The sequence below is a fragment of the Mus musculus genome, chromosome 3 (assembly GCF_000001635.26).
Source record: "Mus musculus strain C57BL/6J chromosome 3, GRCm38.p6 C57BL/6J".
Lineage (NCBI taxonomy): Eukaryota > Metazoa > Chordata > Mammalia > Rodentia > Muridae > Mus > Mus musculus.
Window position 1 is genome coordinate 111,105,872 of NC_000069.6, and position 16,195 is coordinate 111,122,066.

Sequence of the window (16,195 nt, forward strand, 5' to 3'; positions counted from 1 at the left end):
GTTTCTCTGAAGATGATCAGACCCCAAATGGAAAGTGAAAATTTACAAAAACTAGCTTTAAACTGTCTAAAATCTGGCACATAACTAAGTACAGATCACATACAATATGAAACTTTCAAGGACTCATAGGCAGGAAGAAATATTTCTTCGTCATTCTTCCTACCTGTAAATCATGAGGACCTATATTCAGAGGCAACAACTAAGAAGGAACTGTAATGGCACCTGGGAAGAAGAGTTCTCTGTGTTAATGGAAAAATCTAACAGAGGACAAGTGATACTGGTCAGAGCAGAGCATGCTGTATCAGCCATGCAACACATCCAGACTGTGGGAGAATACTTAATGCCAGACTTCAGTTCAGTTTCTGCACTGTAAAATGTACCCCCATGGTTCTATTGAGATCGCAAACTTCACATGAGTTGCTCTAAACAAAGGAAAACATGATGTAGGGAGGTCCGTTCCTAGGAAACAAGTTTCTCTTCTGATAGGTAACTTGAGCTTCTAAACATCCCATTCGTTTTGACAAAATACTCTTAGAGCTGCATTACTTAAAGAATTTAGACTTTAAACAGTCAAAGGCTGTAGACTATAAACTCAGATTGAGATTATAACTTAGAACACAGAAAGATCAGCCTGTGCTAATATGAAAGTCCAAGTACATTTTTAATATCTGCTTGTTGGAGGTTTTCTTTATATTGGACCATTTAATATGTGTATACTAAGAAATATCACATTTAACCCATATTTCCCCTGTTCAGTTACCCTCAAATCCATCCCCAAAATTTCCCTTTCAAACTTCTTGTGGTTTTAATCTGTACGATAACTCACTAAGTCCAGTTAGTTCTGTCTATATGTGTGTGGAATTATCTACTGGATTATGGGCAATGAAACAGACACTCAGAAAGGAATGATTTTCTTGCCCCCATCAACTATTCACTGCCAATAGCTCTTTAACAACTGAAGAAGCCTGAATATCAAGCACAATGTCTATATTCGGATTTTTGATATGCTTGATCTTCTGTATGTAGACTTCCTGTAGGTAACCAAAGTCACCATGAGGTCATGAAAAAGATAGGTAGGAGGTTTTCAGAAGACAGCCACTTTCAGCACTGCCCCCTATCCTGTGTTGCTTAATTTCTCTGTTTCCTCTTCAAGTGTTGGTGGAATGTGGTGGGTACCTAATAAAAATATATAATATAAATACCCCAAGTAAGGCTGAGCACTCCTTCTCTTGTTTTCACTATTTTGGTAGATTATGTATGTCTTCATTGAGAACTTCTCACTGTACAAAGAAGGTTCTCTGGACCAAGACAAGAGTAGTTCATATTCATGGGTACATTCATACATATTGAGAAGACAGGTTTATGGTATGAATGGCTACCAAGACACCAACGGCAGGTTTTTCTTTAGATCCTATAAACTACCCAGCATTGACTTTGACCAGGGTTATAGTACCAGGCTTGAAATTTCACTGAGACTGGTCTCAAATCTAATCAGAGATTGCTTATTTAGTCATAATACTCATGTCACTATTATAAGAGTAGGGACATTTTATCTTGTATGCAAATGTTCATTCCCAAATATTTTTCTTTTAAGGCTACTGTGACTAGGATTTCATTTCTGATTTGTTTTCCAGTCTGCCTGCCTGGTATACACATAGACAATTCTGTTTTAGTTAATTTTTCTTCTGCCGTTTGGGTACAATTGTGAGCCCTAACATTTCTTGGTGGATTCCTTAGCATTTCTTATGTACAGAAACATATCATATACAAACAAGAAAACATTAAGTGATTCTTTTCCTGTTTATATGACTTTTATTACCTTTTCTTGTCCTAGTCCTTCCTAAAATTTCAATAGCTATATTTAGGAGGATTGGAGTAAGGAGATAGATACTCTCACCTTAATCTTATAATCTTAGTGAGAACTCTTAGTTATTCTATATTTAGTGCAATGTTAGTTATAGGATTTTCATGTATAGACTTTATTAGGTTTTAATATCCTGACTTCATCTCTAGCCTCTGCACAGTCTTTATCATAAAACAATGATAACAAAGTATTTGAATGTGTTCAATGAGACAATCATACAATTTGTAGTTTTGAGTTTCTTTGATGAATAGCTATAGGTCTTCCTTTATCCAGCACTTTAGTGCTATTATAACAGGTAAGTGTCACCATTTTTAACACCATAGGCTCTTAAAACAAGAGAAACTATTTCAATTTTCAATGATTAGAAAAAGGACCTCAATACTAGAGGCCCTACTCACTGCTATTAGATTTCAAGAAGGAAGAAGGACTATGAGCCAATTGAAGTAAATAACCTCTCAGGTTATTGTCAATCAAAAAATTACCCCAAAGTATTGAAAAAGAATTGAACCTGGCCAATACTTGGATATATTTCTGGTCAAATGTATCTATTGTTGTGTGTGTGTGTGTGTGTGTGTGTGTGTGTGTGTGTGTGTGTGTGTGTGTATCATATATATGTGTATATATATAAACATATATGTCTCTGTGTGTGCATCTGTATGTGTAGTGCAATTTGATTGTGTTGATTAAACTACCAAATCCATGTAATTTGTTGCAATACTAATTACAAGACAGAGTAGCAATATTTCAATGGATTACAGAAACAATGGATTACAGGGCAGAAACACCTGGAGATACACCCTGATCACTCTATTATCGAAACCTTTAGGCAAAAGGCAGAGGCTGGCAAGCATGACAAGTCTGTGAAGGCTCTGGTCACCTTGCTGTATGAAAATGCACTCCTGTCTTCGGCTTCAGTCTTGCTGTATGAAAATGCACTCCTGGGAAGATTCCCCCAGACCCATGATACAGCACCTACAGGATGATCGAGCTTGGTGTAGGTATTGATGAGGATGACCCTACAGTGGATAATTCCAGTGCTACTGTAACTGAAGCAATGCCACCCCTGGAAGTAGATGGCGACATCACACATGGAAGAAGTAGACTAGGCTTCACCAGAACTTTGTGTTTGATGCTTACCTTCACTCCTTCTGATAACACATTTCCCATCATTTTTTTGATTATTTCTCCATTTCAGTTACTCTTTTGTGCTTATACTCTCTTAAGATCTCATTAGTTTCAAACGCAGTACCTAAAGCAAGGCTCTGTTCGTGGTGCAATTGTGCCTCAGCTCACTATCTGGTTCTTTGCCTTGTGTCTTAAAGCAGTCAAATAATTCTGATGTTTAAACTTCACATTTTGGAACATTTTATCAGGAGGGAGTCAAATGGGAAAATGCCCTAGATTTAAAAATGGAACACGGCCCAGATGGATTCATCGAAAGGTTGCCGTTCTCCGTTTAGAGCACAGACACAGATTGTTAACTAGATGTGAGGGAACCATTCAATTGAAGTTCAAAAATGCAAAAAAATAACACTTTTAGTCTAATTCTCCTGTGAGCAGGAAATTGTTCTTTAAGTAACCGAAATAACATGAGCCTAGGGATGGAAAGTTAATTGTGCAGCCGCATTTGGTGTAATGTAACACAAAAAAGAGCAGAAATGGATAGAAGACGACCTTATATTATTTTGAGATCTGAGGATGGAAGGCTGGCTACAGAGTGATGTAGGTTAAAGAACCTTGTAAAAATGAATTAATTAGATTAAACAGGAAAAAAAATAGCAAATGATGAAAGATAAGGCTTAACCTCTATAATGTGAATGTTCAAATGAAAGAATTTTACACGTGATTCAAATAATTATGACAATGGATTACATGTATCTTGAGCAGTAAAAACAAAACTTAGATGTCAGATACTATAATTATCAGTGAGAAAAAGAGACAGAATGGGTGAGAAATTAAATATTTGACATATACCCATAACAGATGATTTTCTTCAATTCTCTTTAAACTTTTAATACTCATTAGTATGTCTGTTGTTGCCTTGTTCAGCTCCTCTGTAGGCAGTTGGTGAGACATTACTGGTATAGCCTTTGATGTTTCAAATCCACATAGGAGACCTCAACCACACACAAAATCTGCAAGCAATAAATGAATGCTGCAAGCAAGAGCAATAGTCTTCCCAATATAAAAGATAAGAATTGGTTCCCTAAGAGTAAATGATAGGTCCTGAAAACCCATATAAAAACTGAGAAGTTTGTATTTTTCTATCTTGGAATATATATGTAGATACACATACATATATGTATGTAAACACATTTAATGAAATTGAAAGAGAGAATGGTGGGCTGTTTGGAAGATTGAAGGGAGCAATGGAAAGGGGAAATGATGTAGTTATATTATACCCCCAAAAACTAAGAGAAAAGAAAAAAGTAACTCTAATGTTATATTCCATGAATATATAAAATGCCTGTCTTTCTACTAAGTCACCGCATCAAGAAAATGTTATTATACATATTATTGTGTTAAAAGTTATCTAAAGTCATTAGTATACTATTTAATTTACTATCATATAATTCCTGAAAATATTTATTTAAGGTAAATGTGGCAGTTCAGTACTTTACTTGGGATATGTAGAAAATGGAGATAGAATCAGAAGTTAAAGTTCAGGTTATGTTTGCCCTTTGTCAGCATATATATATATATATATATATATATATATATATATATATACACACACACACACACACACACACATACATACATATACAATTCATTTAGTAATATACTATTTTTTGATATATTCATATTATGACTTGGTTATTTATCAGCTGTTAGAAAAGATCATCTCCTTACAACCATGAACGAAAATATAACATTTAGTTTTCTCCTTTTCTCCCAGCAATGCCCAGTCTTCTTTCTTCATTTTATTCATGTGAATTTTCTCACTTCCTATAAGATTTTATTCTATAATGGCTTCTAATTCTTTCTTTGTTCCTGACTCTTTTTTTCTTTCTACTCTACACTAATTGAACATACACTGTATTAACATGATCTCCAAGACACAAAAATAAATAAAAATAATCAGTGAACAAACTTCCTTAAGCAAATAAAGTCTAATAAAAGTGACAGATATAAAGAAGACTAAGATATGAAAGAAAAGGTGGTATAAAAACATGAAGAAAGAGAGAGAGGGAGAGAGAGAGAGAGAGAGAGAGAGAGAGATAAAAGTGACAGATATAAAGAAGACTAAGATATGAAAGAAAAGGTGGTATAAAAACATGAAGAAAGAGAGAGAGGGAGAGAGAGAGAGAGAGAGAGAGAGAGAGAGAAAGAATCAGGAATGTTTTGTTAGAGTTGACAAATGAAATCCATTTTAACAAACAATAAATTTTTCTCAGGATACACCAAAATAAATTGATCTCAGTGTCTGTACTTGTTGTGTATCAACATGACACATGCTAGAGTTATCACAGAGAAAGGAGCTTCATTTGGGGAAGTGCCTCCATGAGATCCACCTATGGGCATTTTCTCAATTAGTGTTCAAGGGGAAGGGCCCCTTGTGGGTGGGACCATCACTGGGCTGGTAGTCTCTCAGAGCTAAACAAAGAATTCTCAGCTAAGGAATACCGAATGGCTGAGAAGCACCTGAAAAAAATGTTCAGCATCCTTAATCATTAGGGAAATGCAAATCAAAACAGCCCTGAGATTCCACCTCACACCAGTCAGAATGGCTAAGATCAAAAATTCAGGTGACAGCAGAGGCTGGCAAGGGTGTGGAGAAAGAGGAACACTCCTCCATTGCTGGTGGGATTGCAAGCTTGTACAACCACTCTGGAAATCAGTCTGGCAGTTCCTCAGAAAATTGGAAATAGTACTACCTGAGGATCCCGCAATACCTCTCCTGGGAATATATCCAGAAGAAGTTCCAAGTGGTAAGAAAGACACAGGCTTCACTATGTTCATAGCAGCCTTATTTAAAATAGCCAGAAGCTGGAAAGAACCCAAATGTCCCTCAACAGAGGAATGGATACAGAAAATGTGTTACATTTATACAATGGAGTACTACTCAGTTATTAAAAAGAATGAATTTATGAAATTCCTAGGCAAATGGATGGACCTGGAGGGCATCATCCTGAGTGAGGTAACACAATCACAAAAGGCCTCACATAATATGTACTCAATGATAAGTGGATATTAGCGTAGAAACTTAGCATACCCAAGATACAAGATACAAAGCACATGAAACTCAAGAAGAACGAAGACCAAAGTGTGGACACTTTGCCACTTCTTAGAATTGAGAACAAAACACCCATGGAAGGAGTTACAGAGACAAAGTTTGGAGCTGAGACAAAAGACATCTAGAGGCTACCATATCCGGGGATCCATCCCATAATCAGCTGCCAAAGGCAGACACCATTGCATACACTAGCAAGATTTTGCTGAAAGGACCCTGCCTGATATATCTGACTCTTGTGAGACTATGCCGTGGCCTAACAAACACAAAAGTGGATGCTCACAGTCAGTGTACTGGCTAGTTTTGTGTCAACTTGACACAGCTGGTGTTATCACAGAGAAAGGAGCTTCAGTTGAGGAAATGCCTCCATGAGATCCAACTCTAAGGCATTTTCTCAATTAGTGATCAAGGGGGAAAGGCCCCTTGTGGGTGAGACCATCTCTGGGCTGGTAGTCTTGGTTCTATAAGAGAGCAGGCTGAGCAAGCCAGGTGAGGCAAGCCAGTAAAGAACATCCCTCCATGGCCTCTGGATCAGTTCTTGCTTCCTGACCTGCTTGAGTTCCAGTCCTGACTTCCTTTGGTGATGAACAGCAGTATGGAAGTGTAAGCCAAATAAACCCTTTCCTCCCCAACTTGCTTCTTGGTCATGATGTTTTGTCCAGGAATAGAAACCCTGACTAAGACAAATTGGTACCAGAAGTGGGATATTCCTGTGACAGCCTGGCCATATTTTGGGAAGGATTGTGGAAGGACTTTGGAACTTTGGGCCAGAAGATCCATTCGGTGTTAAGAGTTCTGTTGAATGTTGTATAGGAGCTTGGAAGATAATGTTGAGAACAGTGCAGAGGATGGAGGCCTGGGTTGTGAAATTTCAGAGGGAAGATTAAAGACTCTTTTCAGGGCCATTGCTGTTTTGATTGTGAAGATTCTGTAGTTCTGGTTAGCTGGGGCTGAAGAATCAGCTGTGATTAACAAGATACCAGAACTACTAAAGTAAAAACTTTGCATTACTGGGACTATTGTTGCTGGTTAGCTGGAGCTAAGAAATTAGCGGTGATTAAGAAGATAGCAGCATCGTTGAGGTGACATCTTCTGGGAAGTATTTTCTGAAAGCACAAAGAGGCTGTGTTCCAGAGATAGCCAAAGTTGTACTCCTGCTGCAGTGGGACTTGGTAATATTTAAGGGTCACCCAGGTGATACTGGTTTTGAAGGCGTGAGGAGGTCACGCAGAGCAGCTGAGGCTCAGCACTGTGAGAGGCCATGGAAGGCCATTGGTGAAGGTGCAGCCTCAGTAGCAATTGAGGGCCCAGGACTGAAGGGGTCGTGCAGTGAGCAGCAGCAGCAGTGGAGTACAGGCATCTGGAGCCTAGAGGATGACGAGTGTGCTACAAAGGGCATGGCTGGAGAAGTGACCCAAGCTCTTGGAGGACCCCAGAAGATCATGAGTTGGATCCCAGACATTGGATGGTTGGAGATTGATTTTTTCTTTTGATTGTGACTGTGCCCTGATATTTTCCCTCTTGAAGGAAGAAATTATTTTAGTGGAGCCCACAGTTAAGAAACTTTTAATTGTAAAAAGACTTTGGATTTTTAAAAGAGATGGATATTTTAAAGAGGTTGAAAATTTAAGACTATATAAAGACTATGGGACATTTAAAGTTATTTAGACCTTGGGGATGAATAAGAATGTAAGGGTTGAGGCTTATTAGTGATGTGTTTGTGTGTCAAGTTGACAAGGGGTCAATTGCACTGGCTAGTTTTGTGTCAACTTGACACAGCTGGTGTTATCACAGAGAAAGGAGCTTCAGTTGAGGAAATGCCTCCATGAGATCCAACTCTAAGGCATTTTCTCAATTAGTGATCAAGGGTGAAAGGCCCCTTGTGGGTGGGACCATCTTTGGGCTGGTAGTCTTGGTTCTATAAGAGAGTAGGCTGAGCAAGCCAGGTGAGGCAAGCCAGTAAAGAACATCCCTCCATGGCCTCTGAATCAGTTCTTGCTTCCTGACCTGCTTGAGTTCCAGTCCTGACTTCCTTTGGTGATGAACAGCAGTATGGAAGTGTAAGCCAAATTAACCCTTTCCTCCCCAACTTGCTTCTTGGTCATGATGTTTTGTCCAGGAATAGAAACCCTGACTAAGACAGTCAGCTATTGGATGGCTCACAGGGCCCCCAATGGAGGAGCTAGAGAAAGTACCCAAGGAGCTAAAGGGGTCTGCAACCCTGTAGGTGGAACAACAATATGAACTAACCAGTACCCCCTGGAGCTCCTTACTCTTGCTGCATATGAATCAGAAGATGGCCTAGTTGGCCATCAGTGGAAAGAGAGGCCCATTGGTCGTGCAAACTTTATATGCCTCAGTACAAGGGAACGCCAGGGCCAAGAAGTGGGAGTGGGTGGGTAGGGGAGTGGGGGGTGGGTATGGAGGACTTTTGGGATAGCATTGAAAATGTAAATGAGGAAAATACCTAATAAAAATTTTTTTAAAAAATAATTAATTTAAATTTCAAATGAGCTAAAAATATTGGAAGGATCCTAATGATGATTTTTGTATGAATCATTTTCAAAGAGTATTTCAGATGATATCACATTAACTCTTTAAAAATAAAAATGCTTAGAGATTTATGAAACTACAATCTCTATCTTTCTGTAAACAAATTCCTGTCAATAGAAAGCAAAACACTTTTTGCTACACATAGTCTCTTTAGATTATTTCTTACCCTCCCCTGGCAGCCACGATGTAAGACCTATCTTTGCTGATTTATTCTGAATACACTATATGGGTGACATTGTAAATCTATATCCTTAAATAAAGTTTCTTAAATAAAACAACATGTTTTTGAAATTCAAAAAAAAAAAAGAAAGAAAGAAAGAAAGCTGAGTAAACTAGGGGAAGCAAGCCAGTAAGTAACATCCCTCCATAGCCTCTGCATCAGCTCCTATATCCTGACCTGCTTGAGTTCCAGTCCTGACTTCCTTTGGTGATAAACAGCAGTATGGAAGTGTAAGCTGAATAAACCCTTTCCTCCCCAGCTTGCTCCTTGGCCATGATATATATACATACATATTATGAAAGGAGGATTTTGGATTTGCTGAAATTGTTTTATTTTTGTATTTTTAAAATGTATGCATATGTTTATCTAACCTGGAATCTTTTAAATCAATGACCTGTACTGTATCTTATCTTATTTATGTATTTTTATGTTTATTTATCTGCCTGCCCATCTGCCTATCATTCTGTTGTTTGTTTTGTAAATTTCAGAATTTTGAAGGAATTACATAGATACACACATGCAAGCCTACACACAAACACACAAGTGAGACCATAAAACCTCAATATCAAAGCTTGTTATATTTCTTTAGAATGTAATGGAACTAGATAAAACATTTACTGAAAATATTTTCAATTTTTTAAAAAGTTGTCTTTGATTTCCAGCCCGTTTATTCCAGCAAACAATTATTTTGGATACCGAGCTTATGACTAACAACTTCTATTTTTTTCTACTTTTCTGAGGAAAAAAAAAATGATTCCAATTTAACACAACTTAGTATTTTGAAATGACTAAGACAGCATGACATTAGATTATACATATAATACTTCATAACTGGTAGATTATAATTATAATTTGAACACAAAATTATGTGCATTATGTCATATAGAGCACACTTTTTAAAAACTTTTTTCCAATTTTTTATTAGGTATTCCTATGGAGCACATTTTAAAGGAGGAGTATAAGCTGCTTGGAATCAGATTTTAAATACAATACCCACCATATAGCTGGTTTTAAACTGATATGAAGTTTTGTATTCCTGAAACTTGTGCATTTACTCCTGACTGTTATGATGGCAAATCCGCATTCCTTTTCCCAGGTCTTTGTTTATAGAGGAAGTATGGAAGTTAAAGTCTTCTTAAGACCTGAGTTGATTATAAAAGGGCCAAAACTTGGGGTAACATTAAATGTGGACTGAAATTGTCTGAATAAAGAATGGTTGTGGAAATGGTGGAAAAGCCAAAGCTATAATATATTCAATGATCAGAAACTAATAGAGAGTAATTCAGGAAACCTAAAAGGAAACATGTAATGTGATTCAGGACCACCACTTTTTCTTACACACAAAAACAGAGTTCTTTGCCTCATAATTTTGCAAGTTTTTTTTTTTTTTCCTGTAAGGTTTTAGAACTCTTAGTGTAGCTAGACAGCAGTTAGGTTTTATCAATGTTGCAACAGTGCATTATTAAGTTGCACTTTCTCACACACAATTATTCTGAATAGCTGTAAGATCAAAAATGCAGATTTATTCACTTAATTTCACAGTTGCTGATCTTAGTCTTACACTTTGTGATATTGTTTCTGAGTAATTTCCATTATCCTTGAAGAACTCTATAGAAGAAATGGGGTCTAATTCATATCACATGGGTGAAATTGTTTCTGCTTTATTCCACAATAATTGTTCTGAGTTATTTCTCTTCCAGAAATAACTCAACTCCAATTTGTTAGAGCTTTCAAACAACTTGTAATTCTGTCATTACTGCATCTTAGTCTTCTTACTTTCTCAATCTAAGATCTGTATTTTGTATTGTTCTCTTCAAAAACAGCTGTTTTATTTTAAATTATTAAAGTTAAAATTAGTGCCAGGCGTGGTGGTGCACGCCTTTAATCCCAGCACTCGGGAGGCAGAGGCCAGCCTGGTCTACAAAGTGAGTTCCAGGACAGCCAGGGCTACACAGAGAAACCCTGTATTGAAAAAACCAAAACAAACAAACAAACAAAAAAACAAAAAACAAAAAACAAGACAAACGGACAAACAAAAAGAACAAATAAAGTTAAAATTGTACATAAATTACTCCACTTATCAACCATTTGTGTATTGTTTTCACTCTTCCAAACACTACTATACATTTTAAATTAATGATTACTATGTAATAACATATTTGCTCATATGGAAGCATTTAGTATTTTAACACAGGTTCTAACTTATTAAGTTAGGGCAATTAACAGCTCCATCCATTTCTTTCATTTTGTCTAATGAAAAAAATGTATATGTTGAGGAATAGTGAACTTTTAGTTACCAAACATACTAGCATGTGCACACTTATTGCCTCTATATTCACAGTAACAACTAGAGCAAATCTACCTCCTGTTATTTATGAATTCTCTATTTATGCTTTAATTCTATACTTCTGATTAAATGTCAATCCTGTGATTATAACCATTTGATTTATTATTTTGAGTACAGAAATACTCCATTATTTTGATAATAATTATCATAATTAATATCCAAATATAAGGCATCTTACAACCTAAGAAGCATTAATAACAATTCTATATTGATGCAACACAAAAACGATGAAACACATAAGTGGGCTCTGTGGCTTCCATTTCAAGTCCTTACACATCACCAGTTCATGCTACAGCATTTTAAAAACAAGCTAGAAAAGTTGTCTACATACATGTCCATCTATACACACAAACACACAAACCCATTTGACTTATTTTATAAAACCATGAATTCCAGGAGCAGTGATTCCATGACTGTATGACTAAAATTGTCTGGATCATTCATGGAATACAAAATTCTGTACTTTTGCCTCAGTCTTTTTTTTTTTTTTTGAGATTATAAATTGCATTATTTTCCCTTCTCTGTTCTAACCACAAACTCTTTCACCTTATACACCATTATTACAGAAAGAACACAACCGTACAGAATGCAGAGCTGTGGATCCATATCCCAAAGGATATATTTCCAACAAAACTCCCACCACCTAAGGCTCAAGACTCGTTACAATAAATAGTGGAACTGTTTGAAAAAGCCCAAAGAATAGAAAGGATAATTCTGCTTTTTTGTTTGTTTGTTTGTTTCTGCTTTCATGCAAACACCAATTAGGAAAATACGTTAGCCAGTCAAGGAGTTCTCAATAAGTCTTTACCATGATTTTCAGTAAGTAGCAGAAAATATAGGGAAAATATGGCATATCAGAAAAAAATCAATAGAAGACAGATTTCTAATACTTAAAATCCCAATATGTGAGATTGATAGGAAGAGAACAGAAGTATATTTACAAGACAGTATGCACAGAGTTAGAGACCTTTTAGGTGGACTAAGCTTAGAAGCTTAATATGTCTATGTAGATTTTGAAATGTTTTAATCACATAAAGAAATGACTTCAGGCTTCAGAAAAACATCCTAGAGTTCAGAAAAAAATGGGAAAAGGTGCCAAAGAAATCAGGATGAGTGTAATAGAGGAGTTGAATGAAAAGGTGAACTAAGTAATAATGTCAGAACAATGAGAAAACCTGGAAGCTGTTGAGTGAATATCAATTTGGGGTTTCCAGACTGGCAATTTCTTCGATGAAATCATAAAATTAATGCAGAAAAGTGTATACATCAGGATATGGACGTAATTGGTCAAAGTGACTTTTCATATTCTTCTAATTTTTCTGATAATTATTACATTATTACATGTCTGTTTTCCCTTCCCCCTCTAAATTCTCCCATATATTTCTCTTCATTTTTCTTCAAATCTATGCCCTCTCTTTCCACTAACTGCTAGTGTTTACAAAATACACATAAATAAAACATTTGTAGTATTTCATGTTGGTATCCATAGCTACTAGAAAGTCTTTGAGTATACATATTCAAGAGTGGCTTTGGAAGACAAACAAAACTACAGTTCAAAAGCAACAACAAAACACTCATAAATGTACAGAAAATAACTATGTATCCATATATAATTTCATATATGGATGCATATATCTTATTCATAAAATAAGATAGAGCCTAAATTACACTTCCTAATTTATACAGCAGTATGCTAGAATTATTTATAAATCAATTTACCTTTTATTACTAAGTAATATGATGAAACTACAGGTGTTAAGAGGGAGTTGCAAACAGTGCTATATATTGTTTTGCCTATGATGGGTTTGCTGCTGCAATATAATAAAGGATGGGAAGAATCACATGATATTTTTGTTGCTTCAAATTATACCCATAACTAGATATTTCCATTATTAATATGCTCACACAGAAGAAAAAGCCTATATTTTCAGCCTAGGGAAGATTCAAAAATGACAAAAAAGATAGTTATGTCAGTGATATATAAGAAATAAGGCTTTGAAAAATCTCTGCTATAAGAGAAAATAATAAATGTTCAGATATGTATGCCCGTGTTTTCAAAATAACTCAATATAATGTGAATCTGCTGTAACAGGAGATGAAATGTAGAATGATAAGACAAAAGATGTATGACAAATGTCTGACCAAGAGTCACACTGAAATGTAGTAGATATAGATGGGGTAGGGGAAGTATTCCACTTGATTTAAATTCATCATCAAGAATCTCTTATAATTTAGGAAAGGGAACAATACTATATATATAAGAAATGTGATGTAAAGGAATAAAACAGCCAACCCAGAGTGTATAGGGCAAAGGTAGGAAACTAACAAGCCTAGAATGTGCTAATGGATCGTCAAGAATGGAGTGAAGTCAGAGATAATTGGAGCTCCTAGAGAGTCCTCAGAGCACAGTGGATTGGAAGCGGTGGGAAAAAACCACAGGAAAAAAAATCAAAAAATGTATCATTCCTATTTATTGAAAGGATTCAACAAGGTTCCAGAGTAGACTAAGAGGTACATACCAATGTCTATGTAAGTTAGGACGATCTTTTAAAGTTTTAGAAACAGAGCTGCAATTTTACTAAAAAATAAAGTAGCATGTTTCAATAAGGAAAAAGAAACAAAAGTATTCAAAAATTAATAAAATATAATGCTTTACCAGTCTCCCTTATAATGTAAATTGGCTCAATGAGGACATGGGCTCATTCCCCTGTCATAGATTTTGTTGATATTGCCATTTCTACCCATGTCGTTCTTGAGAAAACAGCCAGTGACCCAAGAATCTCATTTTTTCTACTTTCACGTGAATAAAAAAAAAAAATAGTATCAAAAGCTACAATTCCTTAACCTAAAAAAAAAAAAAAAAGAAAGAAAGAAATAAGAAATGAAACAAAATTTCAAACACTCTGAAAGACAACTTAAGACTTCAAGATGAGAAACTAAAATTATCAGTCTTTTGCGGGGGGGGATGGGTTTTAATCATGTAGAAATATGAGAAAAAAGAACTAGTAATATTTCTGTAATTATATCAAAAATATAATACTAATCCATCTATTCTCTTTACTTTATTAGTGATTTCCACCCAGCATTATACATCTACTGAACACGAACTTCCCTGTAAAAATCTGTGAATTTGTATCTTGTGGAACCTTTTGCTTTCCAATATAGACTCTCTTATTGTCTATTAAAATTGAGTATGTTTTAATTTGTATCTTCGTTATTATTAAACGCACATGTTATACCCAAGAATTACATAATAACCAATAATCTAGATCAACTCCCTTAAGATATTGAAATCTATTCATCTTTCTTTATCTGAAGACTTTATATTACTGGAGAGACATTTTCTTGACAGAAACTTTTTCTTTCTATACATATATATTTTAATTGGATACTTTCTTCATTTACGTTTCAAATGCTATCTGCTTTCCTAGATTACTCTCAAAAAAAATCCCCTATCCTTTCCCCTTTCCCCCTGCTCACCAACCCACCCTTTCCCTCTTTCTGGCCCTGGCATTCCCCTGTATTGGGGCATAGAACCTTCACAGGACCAAGGGCCTCTCCTCTCATTGATGGCCAATTAGGCCATCCTCTGCTAAGTATATAGCTAGAGACACGAGTCTCACCAGGTGTTTTCTTTGATTAGTAGTTTGGTCCCAGGGAGCTCAGGGGGTACTGATTAGTTCATATTGTTATTGAATCCTTCAGCTCCCTGAGTAATTTATCTGGCTCTTTCATTGGGGACCCTGTTTTCTGACTAATAGATGATTGTGAGCATCCGCTTCTGTGTTTGCCAGGAACTGGCAGAGACTCACAGGAGACAGCTTTATCACGATCCTGTCAGCAAAATCTTCTTAGCATCTGCAATAGTGTGGGAGTATTTTGGTTCTTTATAGGATGGGTCACCAGGTGAGGCAGTTTATGGATGATCATGCCTTCAGACTCAAAGTCTCTGATCTTGGTCTCTGTAACTCCTGCCGTGGGTATTTTGTTCGACCTTCTAAGAAGGATCGAAGTATCCATACTACGGTCTTTCTTCTTGAGTTTCATGTGTTTTGTAAATTGTATCTTAGGTATTCTGAGTTTCTGGGCTAATATCCACTTATCAGTGAGTGCATATCATGTGTGTTTTTTTGTGATTGGGTTACCTCACCCAGGATGATATCCTATAGATACATCCATTTGCTTAAGAATTTCATAAATTTATTGTATTTTAGTAGCTGAATAGTACACCATGGTGTAAATGTACCACATTTTCTATATTTCTGTATTCATTCCTCTGGTGAAGGACATCTAGGTTTTTCCACCTTCTGGCTATTATAAATAAGGCTGCTACGAACATTGTGGAGCATGTGACCTAATTACAAGTTGGTGCATCTTCTGGGTATATGTCAAGGAGTGGTATTGTTGGGTCTTCCAGTAGTACTATGTCCAATTTTTTGAGGAACCAACAAACTGTTTTTCAGAGTGGTTGTACCACCTTGCAAAACCAGCAGAAATGAAGGAATACTCTGGTTTCTTCACATTATTGCCAGCCTCTGATGTCACCTGAATTTTTGATTGTAGTCATTCTGACTGGTGTGAGATAAGATCTCAGGGTTGTTTTGATTTGCATTTCCCTGATGACTAAGGATGTTGAATTTTTTTTTTTTAGGTGCTTCTTAGCCATTCGATATTCCTCAATTGAGAATTCTATTTTTAGCTCTGCACCCCAGTTTTTAATAAGGTTATTTTGTTTTCTGGAGTCCAACTTCTTGAGTTATCTATCTATCTATCTATCTATCTATCTATCTATCTATCTATCTATCTATGATATTAGTTCCCTATAAGATTTAGGATTGGTGAAGATCTTTTCCCAATCTGGTGGTTGCCTTTTGGTCTTATTGACACTATCCTTTGCCTTACAAAAGCTTTGCAATTTTTTGAGGTCCCATTTTTTGATTCTTGATCTTAGAGCACAAACAATTGCTGTACTGTTCA